We start from the raw sequence: 10,493 nt of genomic DNA, 5'->3' as shown, positions 1-10,493 counted from the left end.
AAAATTTTATCATTTTTTTCTCTTGGCCAGTATATTCCCAAATATTGTCCAAAAGTTATGGCAAGGGAGGGCTGTAACTGGAAACTGTGATGCTCTGGGGTGATGGTCCTGGCAGGGGCTTTTTCTCTATTTATTCTTTTTTGAGACAGAGTCTCACTATATCACTCTTGGTAGAGTGCCATGGCATCACAGTTCATAGCAACCTCCAACTCTTGGGCTTAAGCGATTCTTTTGCCTCAGCCTTCCAAGTAGCTGGGACTACAGGTGTCTGCCACAACACCCATCAATTTTTTTTTTTTTTGGAGAGGAGGTCTCACTCTGGCTCAGGCTAGTCTGGAACTCCTGATCTCAGGTGATCCACCCAACTCCGCCTCCCAAGTGCTGGGATTACAGGCATAAGTCACCAAGCTCAGCCTTAGTCTGACAATTTTAAAAGTAACTTTATTTGAGGGCAGTGCCTGTGGCTCAAGGGGTAGGGTGCCGGTCCCATATGCCGGAGGTGGTGGGTTCAAACCCATCCCTGGCCAAATACCAAAAAAAAAAGTAACTTTATTTGCTAAAGAATATCCCAGATCATGTGAACTAAAGGGCATTTGGGTTAGTTTCTAGCTTTTTGAGAGTTTTAGGAATATTTAATTTACACAAACACTCATTTATTTCTAAAAACAATATATCTTTTATGACTTAGCCATAGACAAAAGACATGTCAAAAGAGAATACTATTTGAATAAAACTTCTTTAAGGGAATTTTTTTTTTTTTTTTTTTAGACACAGAGTTTCACTTTGCCACCCTCGGTAGACTGCCATGGCATCACAGCTCACAGCAACCTCCAGCTCTTGGACTTAAGGGGTTCTCTTGCCTCAGCCTCCCAAGTAGTTGGGACTACAGGTGCCCGCCACAACGCCCAGCTATTTTTTGTTGCAGTTTGGCTGAGGCCGGGTTCGAATCTGCCACCCTTGGTATTTGGGGCCGGTGCCCTACTCACTGAGCCATAGGCGCCGCCAGGGAAATTTCTTTTTTAAAGACACAGGTCTTTCTCTGTCACCCAGGGTCCTCCACTTAAGCAATCCTCCTGTGGCAGCCTTCCAAATAGCTGGAACTACCAGCTAATGCCTGCTTTTTTTTCTTTTAATTTTAAAAATTTTATTCTATGGCTGGGTGTGGTTGCTCACGTCTGTAATCCTAGTACTCTGGGAGGCTGAGGCGGGTGGATTGCCTGAGCTCACGGGTTTGACACCAGCCTGAGCAAGAGCAAGATCCCAGCTCTAAAAATAGCCATTAGCCATTGTGGCAGGTGCCTGTAGTCCCAGCTAATCGGGAGGCTGAGGCAAGAGAATTGCTTAAGCCCAGGAGTTTGAGGTTGCTGTGAGCTATGATGCCACAGCACTCTACTGAGGGCGACAAAGTGAGACTCTATTAAAAAAAAATTCAGTTGGTACACTACCCAAAGGTACTAAAATATTATTTATACATAACATTCAAGCGTACATGTACATATTTATAGACATACAGACGCAAAGATCTCATAGCTTTCAATCTAAAACATTAGTCATGACTTCTTAAAACAAAGTAATATAAACTCACTGGTTTATTCTGCTTATATTTTTTACCCAAATTGTGTTTCTGACAAAAATGGGACAAATTAAGGTTATTGTTTATATGGTTAAAGGCTGTTTACTAATATTTCTTAAGATTTTTCATTTGCCCAGTTACCAGATATAGTAGTTCTGTTTTTCTCTTTTCAGCTAAAGGTCGTTGCTTTGGGGAAACTTTGAGTCCCTTGAAGTAGGAAAAGGAAACTTTGAGTCCCTGAAGTAGAAAAAGTTTTGGCAGGATGGACAGAAGGATAGAGGAGGTAGTGGCCTGAGGGGACATGTCACAGGAATCAAGGGAACTGGAGGGAAGGTGAAGGTAGGAAAATGAGGAGTCAGTTTAGGAAGTTTCCCATAGAAGGTAATGAAGTGCCGCATTATCCTTTGCAAAAATCATTCCAACACAGCAGGGGAGCAGAGCCTAAGAGCAGGGGCTCAAGAAAAGGGGTTCAGTCAATTGAGAAGTTCCCATAGGAGAAGCAGGATCCAATAGAGAACAGACAGGCCTTAAAAATGTAGACTGAATGTCAGCTTCTGATGAAGCCATCTTCTGACCATGTGACTATAAAAAACGAAAAAAAATCCTTTCAAATATCTTTTTTTTTTTTTTTTGAGACAGAGTCTCACTCTGTCACTCTGGCTAGGTTGTCCAGGCATCATCATAGCTCGTAGCAATCTCAAACTCTTTTTTGTTTTGAGACAGAGTCTCACTTTTTTGCCCTGGGTGGAGTGCTGTAGCATCATAACTCACAGCAACCTCAAACTCTTGGGCTTAAGCGATTCTCTTGCCTCAGCCTCCCGAGTAGTTGGGACTACAGGTGCCTGCCACAACGCCCAGCTATTTTTAGAGAGGAGTCTTGCTCTTGTTCAGCCTGGTCTCGACCTCTTGATGTTAGGCAATCTGTCCGCCTCAGCCTCCCAAGTGCTGGAATTATAGGCATGAACCACTGCAACCTCAAACTCTTGGACCCAAGTGATCCTCATGCCTCAGCTTTGCGAGCAGCTGGGACTACAGATGCATGCCACAATACCCAGCTGATTTTTCTATTTGTAGTAGACATGAGGTCTTATTCTTGCTCAGGCTGGTCTCAAACTCCTAAGCTCAAACGATCCACCGCTCTTGGCCTCCCACAGTACTAGGATTACAGGCTGGAGCCACCTCGCCTGGCCTCAACTATCTTATTATTAGTTTTCTTTCTTTTTTTTTTTTTTAGCCAGGGCTGGGTATGAACCTGCCACCTCCAAGGATATGGGGCCGGCACCTTACTCCTTTGAGCCACAGGTGCCGCCCTTATTATTAGTTTTCAGTAAGGACAACCAATGAGTATCTGGCAGTACTGGACACCTCCTCTCTTTTCTTCTTTTGAACACAAGGTACCTACCAAGTGACTCAGCACAAAAATCAATAAGGCTTTCATGACTTAACTATGGGCAAAACAGAGGGTCAGAGAAGATGCAGCATTCCCAAGATCAGACAACTTGCAAAGACAGTCAAAAGAAAGGACCTTTGTTGCCTCACTGAATTTGCAGTGAGCTATGATGACTCCACTGTACCCTAGCCTGGATGACAGAGTGAGACTCTCTCTCAGAAAAAAAGGGGAAGTTCAGAGTCTCATCTAAATGTCATCTAAATCAGACACGGGTAAGATTCGAGGTATATGATTCATCCCGTGGCAAATTACGCTCCAGCTGTGAACCTATGAATTCAAATAAGTTACAGGTTGGGTGAGGTGGCTCACGCCTGTAACTAGCACTCTGGGAGGCCGAGGCGGGTGGATTGCCTGAGCTCAGGTGGATTGCCTGAGACCATCCTGAGCCAGAGTGAGACCCCATCTCTAAAAATAGCCCGACATTGTGGCGGGCACCTGTAGTCCCAGCTACTCCAGAGGCTGAGGCAAGAGAATTGCTTAAGCCCAGGCGTTTGAGGTTGCTGTCAGCTGTGATGCCACAGCACTCTACCCAGGGCAACAGCTTGAGACTCTGTCTCAAAAAATTAAAAAACAAACAAAAAAACAAGTTATTTCTTTTTTTTTAGAGACAGAGTCTCAATTAATCGCCCTTGGTAGAGTGCTGTAGTGTCACAGCTCACAGCAACCTCCAACTCCTGGGCTTAGGAAATTCTCTTGCCTTGGCCTCCTGAGTAGCTGGGACTACCGATGCCCGCCACAACGCCCAGCTATTTTTTTGTTGCAGTTGGCTGGTGGCGGGTTCAAACCTTGGTATATGGGGCCGGTGCCCTACCCACTGAGCCACAGGAGCCACCCCCACAAGTTACATACTTCTATACTACAGTGGTGGGGCAGGCAAGAGACAGACATTCCCATACCAAAAGGGAGAAACTGGAAACAAGAAAGGGGGAATAGGAGGTGGTGGCTCAAGCCTATAACCCTAGCACTCTGGGATGCTGAGATGGGTGGATTACTTGCATTCAGGAGTTTGAGACCAGCCTGAGCAAGAGCGATAACCCATCTCTCCTAAAAAGACAAAAACTAGCCAGGGGTGGTGGCAGGCGGTTGTAGTCCCAGTTTACTCAGGAGACTGAGGCCAGTGGCTTGCTCAAGCCCAGGTGTTTGAGATTGCTATAAGCTATGATGCCAGGGCACTCTTGTTCAGGCTGTTCTCAATCTCCAGGGCTCAACCAATCCACCAGCTTCAGCCTCTCAGAGTGGTAAGATTACAGGCATGAGTCACTGTACCCAGCCATAATGAGCCACCTCAGCCAGCCCGACCAAAATTTTCAAAGATCATTAATTATATTATTTTTGAAAGAAGTTCAAAGCACAGTATTTTTTTTGGATCAACATAATTTAAGTGTGCTATAAGTTCAAGTGTGCTGTGAGATTAACGAGGTTGAAAAACACTGCCCTGGGCTGGGCCTGGTGGCTCACACCTGTAATCCCAGCACTCTGGGAGGTCAAGGCAGGTGGACTGGTTGAGCTCATAGGTTCGAGACCAGCCTGACCACCAGAGTGAGACCTGGTCTCTAAAAATAATTGGGCATTTTGGCAGGTGCCTATAGTCCCAGCTACTTGGGAGGCTGCGGCAAGATAATCGCTTGAGCCCAAGAGTTTGAGGTGCCTATAGTCCCAGCTACTTGGGAGGCTGTGGCAAGATAATCATTTGAGGTTGCTGTGAGCTATAATGCCATGACACTCTACCAAGGGCAACAAAGTGTGACTCTGTCTCAAAAAAAAAAAAAGAAAGAAAGAAAAGAAAAGGAAAGAAAAAGAAAAGGGGCGGTGCTCATAGCTCAGTGGGGAGGACACCAGCCCAGGCCAGCTAAAAGAACAATGACTACTGCAACAACAAAAAAATAGCCAGGTGTTGTGGCAGACGCCTGTAGTCCCAGCTACTAGGGAGGCTGAAGCAAGAGAATCGCTTGAGCCCAAGAGTTTGAGGTTGCTGTGAGCTGTGATGCCATAGCACTCTACCTAGGGCGACAGCTTGAGACTCTGTCTCAAAAAAAAACAAAAAAGAAGAAAAGAAAAACAGTGTCCTAACTTATTTTTTTTTTTTATTAAATCATAGCTGTATACATTAATGCAATTAAGGGGTACAATGTTCTAGTTTTATATACAATTTGAAATACTTTCATCAAACTGGTTAACATAGCCTTCACTGCATTTTCTTAGTTATTGTGTTAAGATATTTATATTCTACCCTTAGTAGTTTTAACATGTACCCTTATAAAATGCACCATAGCTGTGGTCCCACCAATTACCCTCCCTCCACTCAGCCTCCCCCCTCCTCTCCCCTCCCTTTCTCTTTCCCTTTCATCTTGGGCTATAGTTGGGTTATAGCTTTCATTTGGAAGTGTGGATGCTTATAAATTAGTTTCATAGTAGGGCTGAGTACCCTAAATTATTTTTTAAAAATGGTTTATCAATTCTGCTTTTGTATAAAACGTATGGACGAAACCTAACCAATCAACACACAACTGTCACCACATGAAGAGATACTTTTAGGTGGCTCATGCCTGTAATCCTAGCACTCTGAGAGGCCAAGGTGGGTGGATTGCTTGAACTCACGAGTTTGAGACCAGCCTGAGCAAAAGCGAGACCCTGTTTCTACTAAAAATAGAAAAACTGAGGCAAGAGGATCACTTGGGCCTGAGTTGGAGGTTGCTGTGAGCTATAATGCCTGGGCACTCTACTCAGGGTGACAGCTTAAGACTCTGTCTCAAAAAAAAAAAAAGAAGAAGATACTTTTATCAAATTTTGAGTCTAAGAACTTACAAATGTTTCTTTTATGTCTACCATAATTGTCTATGCTTTTCCACTTCACTGTTTTTAAAAATTTCACATATCAGGCCTGGTGCAGTCGCTCACACCTATAATCCTAGCGCTCTGGGAAACTGAGATGGGTGGATTGCCTGAGCTCATGAGATGGAGACCAACCTGAGCCAGAGTGAGATCTCATCTCTCAAAAAGTAGCTGGGTGTTGTGGCAGGAGCCTGTAGTCCCAGCTACTTGGGAGGCTGAGGCAAGAAGATTGGTTAAGCCCAAGAATTCGAGGTTGCTGTGAGCCATGATGTCATGCACTCTACCCAGGGTGACAAAATGAAACCTTGTCTTAAAAGGGGACGGAGGGCTTGGTATACAACTATTATGTACCCATAATAATAATTTATTTATTTATTTTTGAACCTAATGGCTTCCCCCAAAGACAAGGAGGAGCCACTTTTTTTTTTTTTGCAGTTTTTTGGCCGGGGCCAGTTTTGAACCCACCACCTTTGGTATATGGGGCCAACACCCTACTCCTTGAGCCACAGGTGCTGCCCAGCCATAATAATTTTTTAAAAATTTAAAAAGAGGGCTTGGTGCCTATTACTTAGTGGCTAGGGGGCCAGCCACATACACTGGAGCTGGTGGGTTTGAATTCAGTCCAGCCCTGCCAAACAACAATGACAACTACCACTAAAAAATAGCCAGGCGTTGTGGCAGCTGAGGCAAGAGAATCGCTTAAGCCCAGGAGTTGGAGGTTGCTGTGAGCTGTGATGCCACAGCACTCTACCCAGAGTGATAGGCTGAGGCTCTGTCTCAAAAAAAACAAAAACCAACCAAACAAAAATTCCTCATATCCTCATTATTTCTTCTGTCCCAGTTACAGTACAATGATGGAGGAGGAGGGTTGGCCAAAGCAACCCCAGCAGTTTTCTGCTGTTCCTTCTTTTCAATTACAGATTTGTGGATATGAGGGGCCCACCATCTCCAGTTATGGTCCAATTCTTCATCAGCATAGATTGCAAGCTGCAAGTGTCATGGAGCTATATGTTTTACTTTGAGATCCTTGGCAGCACTGCCTGCCAACTCCACGCACTTCTAGGCAGTGCTTCATGTGTCTGTCCACAGGAAACTGTAGCCCAGCTCTGTCTTTTTCAAAGAAAGTGTGAGAAAGACACTCCTTTAGCCTTAGCCTTCCACCCTTTCCAGCTTTGCCTCCAGACATGGTCTTGGTGCCCGCTCTGCCTCATCTTGGCCAGGCGAACTCCTAGCAGCACCAACTGCCCACCGCCGGGAGCTGCAGCTTATTATTGATTCTAGCCACTTTGTCGTGCTGTTAGACATTGTCCATTATGTCTAACTACCTAACTATATCTCTGCACCCATTAACCATCCTCACTTTACCCCTCCTCCCTGCTACCTTTACCAGCCTCTAGTAACCATCATTCTACTCTCTGTCTCCATGAGATCAATAGCTTTTAATATTTCACTTCCACACATAAGTGAGAACATGCAAGATTTGTCTTTCTGTTCAAGCCTACTCTCTTTAAATTTTTTTTTGAGACTGAATCTCACTATGTTGACCTGGCGTCACAGCTCACAGCAACCTCAAATGCTTGGGTTTAAGTGATTCTCTTGCCTCAGCCTCCCAAGTAGTTGGGACTACAGGCGCCCACCCGCCACAGTGCCCGGCTATTTTTTCTTGTTGTTGATGCAGTTGTCGTTGTTGTTTTAGCTGGCCTGGGCTGGGTTCGAACCCACCAGCCTGGGTGTATGTGGCTGGCACCCCACCCACTGAGCTACGGGCGCTGCCAATTTTTCTATTTTTATTAGAGACAGGGTCTGGCTCTTGCTCAGGCTGGTCTCTCATTCCTAAGCTCAAGCTGTCCACCCACCTTGGCCTCCCAGATTTCTAGGATTACAGGCATGAGTGACTCTGCTTTCCTTTTGATTATAAATTACATCCTTTTTTTTTTTTTTGTGGTTTTTGGCCGGGGCTGGGTTTGAACCCGCCACCTCCGGCATATGTGACCGGCGCCCTACTCCTTCAGCCACAGGTGCCGCCCATAAATTACATCCTTAATTTGTTTCTCTCCTCTTAAATTTTACTATATGCAGTGAAGAGAAGCCAGTCCATGCCCTCAACACTTTGCTTGGTGATTTCTTCAACCAAATATCTTAGTTTGTCACTTATAACATTCCACAAAACATTAGGACAGGAACACAATTCACCCAAGTTCTTTGCCACTTTATAACAAGGATTGGTCTTTCCTTCAGTTTCCAATAATATTTTCCATCTGAGACCTCATGAGAATGGCCTTTACTGTCCGTATTTCATATATATACATATTTTTAGACAGAGTATCACTTTGTTGCCCTTGGTAGAGTGCTGTGGCATCATAGCTTACAGCAACCTCAAACTCTTGGGCTTAAGCGATTTTTTTGCCTCAGCCTCCCAAGTAGCTGGGACTACAGGTGCCTGCCACAATGCCTGGCTACTTTTTTTGTTTGAGACGAGGTCTTGCGCTGACTCAGACTGGTCTCCAACTCCTGAGCTCAGGCAATCCACCCACCTCGGCCTCCCAGAGCTAGGATTACAGGCATGAGCCCACCCTGCCTGGCCCATATTTCTATTAATACCAACATTCTGATCATGATCACTTAGGTAATCTTGAGGAAGGTTGAGACTATCTCTACCAATTTCTTCTGCTGGGCCCTCACAAGAATTTCCCTTAATAGTCCGTTCATGGTGATACAGACTTTTTCTAGCGTTCACTTTATTTTTTTAAATTTATTTTTAGATTATTTATTTATTTATTTTTAGTAGGGGAGGAGAGGTCTCAGTCTTGCTCAGGCTGGTCTCAAACTCTTGAGCTCAAGGCCATGCACCCATGTCAGCTTCCCAGAGTGCTAGGATTACAGGTGTGAGCCACCAGGGCAGGCCCTTTTTAGGTATTTGTTACAGTAGCAGCCCACTTCTCACTACCAGTTTCTGTCTCAGTCTGTTTAGACTGCTGTAACCAAATACCACAAACTGGGTAATTTATAAATAACAGGAATTTATCTCTCACAGTTCTGGAGGCTGGGACATCCAAGATCAACATGCCAGCAGATTCAGTGTCATTTGCTGCCTTGAAGATGGCAAAAGAGGTGAGTGAGCTCCTAAAAACCTCTTTTTAAAAATATTTTGAAAATATTTATTCCCTTAATAATTAGCAAGGTTGAGTATCTTTTTACCTTTTTATTTTTTTTCAAATCTCTTTTATAAGGGCACTAATCTCCTTGGGGAAGGCTTCACCTTCACCACCTGATCACCTCCCAAATGTCTCACCTCATAATACTATCCCATTGGGCATTGAGTTGCAACATGAATTTGGGGGAACACTAACAACAGCCTCCCAGTTGCCACTCAGGGCTTCTCCTTTCTCTGCCCCACCCTCACCCTCCCAGTTGCCACTCAGGGCTTCTCCTTTCTCTGCCCCACCCCCACCTCATTCCACTGGGTATTTGAGATCACCCCTCCCCTGTCCCTCTGTGGGTACCTGCTCTCTGGGAATCCCCTGGAACACCCCTATGCCTCACGCTTCTGCCCTCAGCCCTTCTTTCCCTTAGTACTAGTTCTGGCTCAGCACACCACTTCTAGCTGTGATGTGCCAAAGACTTCACCTCCAGCCTGACATCCCCCCAGAAAGGCCCTCTGCTGGGCATCTACAGACCCTTCATTTTGCCTGGGCCATGCTGAGCCTTGTTATCCCTCTTACCTCCAAATCTGCTTTTATTCCAGCCCCCCTGTGGCCAGGTTGGGCTCATCTTCTCCAGCCATCTCTTGGGGTCATCCCTCTGCACCCATTACTGACCGTACTGTGAAATCTAACCCCCTTCCCAGGCGTCCAGCCAGCTCTGCCTTCTGCCCTCGCTTCTGCCCCACTGAGGCCACAGTCCCGCAGCTGCCTTCCTGCTCAGCCTCCCTCTCCCCTGGCATTGGCATCTGTCCCCAGTCCTGGCCGAAGGCTGCCTGCAAGGTCGAGACCTGCCTCCAGAGGGCAGCATCTGGTCTCCAACCTTCTCTTCCAGCTCAGAAAATCCCGGCAATTTCCAAACCACACGTTTTGCGAGCTCATCTCCGCTGGAATGCTTCTCTCGCCCCCCAAGTCTTCTTCGGTTACACAGCTGTGGCAGAAGAAAGCCAGTGGGGACCTCGGCTTTGGAGGCCATTCTGCTCTCCCAGCCTTCGTCCGAACCCTCAAATCGCTCTCTGGGGTGACAGCGGTTATCTTCCTTTCATTTTCTTCCTCTCTTACATTTCTCTCCATCTCTCTCTTTTAAATTCAAGTCTCCTTCTGCCTCCTCTCCCCACGTCCATCCCACTCCTCCACAACCCTTCTCAAAACCGTCGTGGGACACCCCAACACAACCCATCTGTCAGGAAGCCTCTAGCCTGGGGACACGGCCGTTAGATGGGATCCTCCTGGAGATGGGAGGAGAAAAAGGAATGCCAAGAGCCTCCTCAGGGATGGCGCAGACCAAGCTTTATGATTAGACCTGGGATTGACTCCAAAATCTCAGTAAACGGGAAACAATCCAGCACTCTGTCCGCCCTGAGCTCATCTGTTCTCCCCAATATCCAGCAGGAGGCGCGCGACCTCCAGTGACTCCATCCGCCCTAAGGGAGGTGTG

Source organism: Nycticebus coucang, chromosome 4, assembly GCF_027406575.1.
Source record: "Nycticebus coucang isolate mNycCou1 chromosome 4, mNycCou1.pri, whole genome shotgun sequence".
NCBI lineage: Eukaryota > Metazoa > Chordata > Mammalia > Primates > Lorisidae > Nycticebus > Nycticebus coucang.
Note: the sequence above shows the minus strand (reverse complement) of the source record.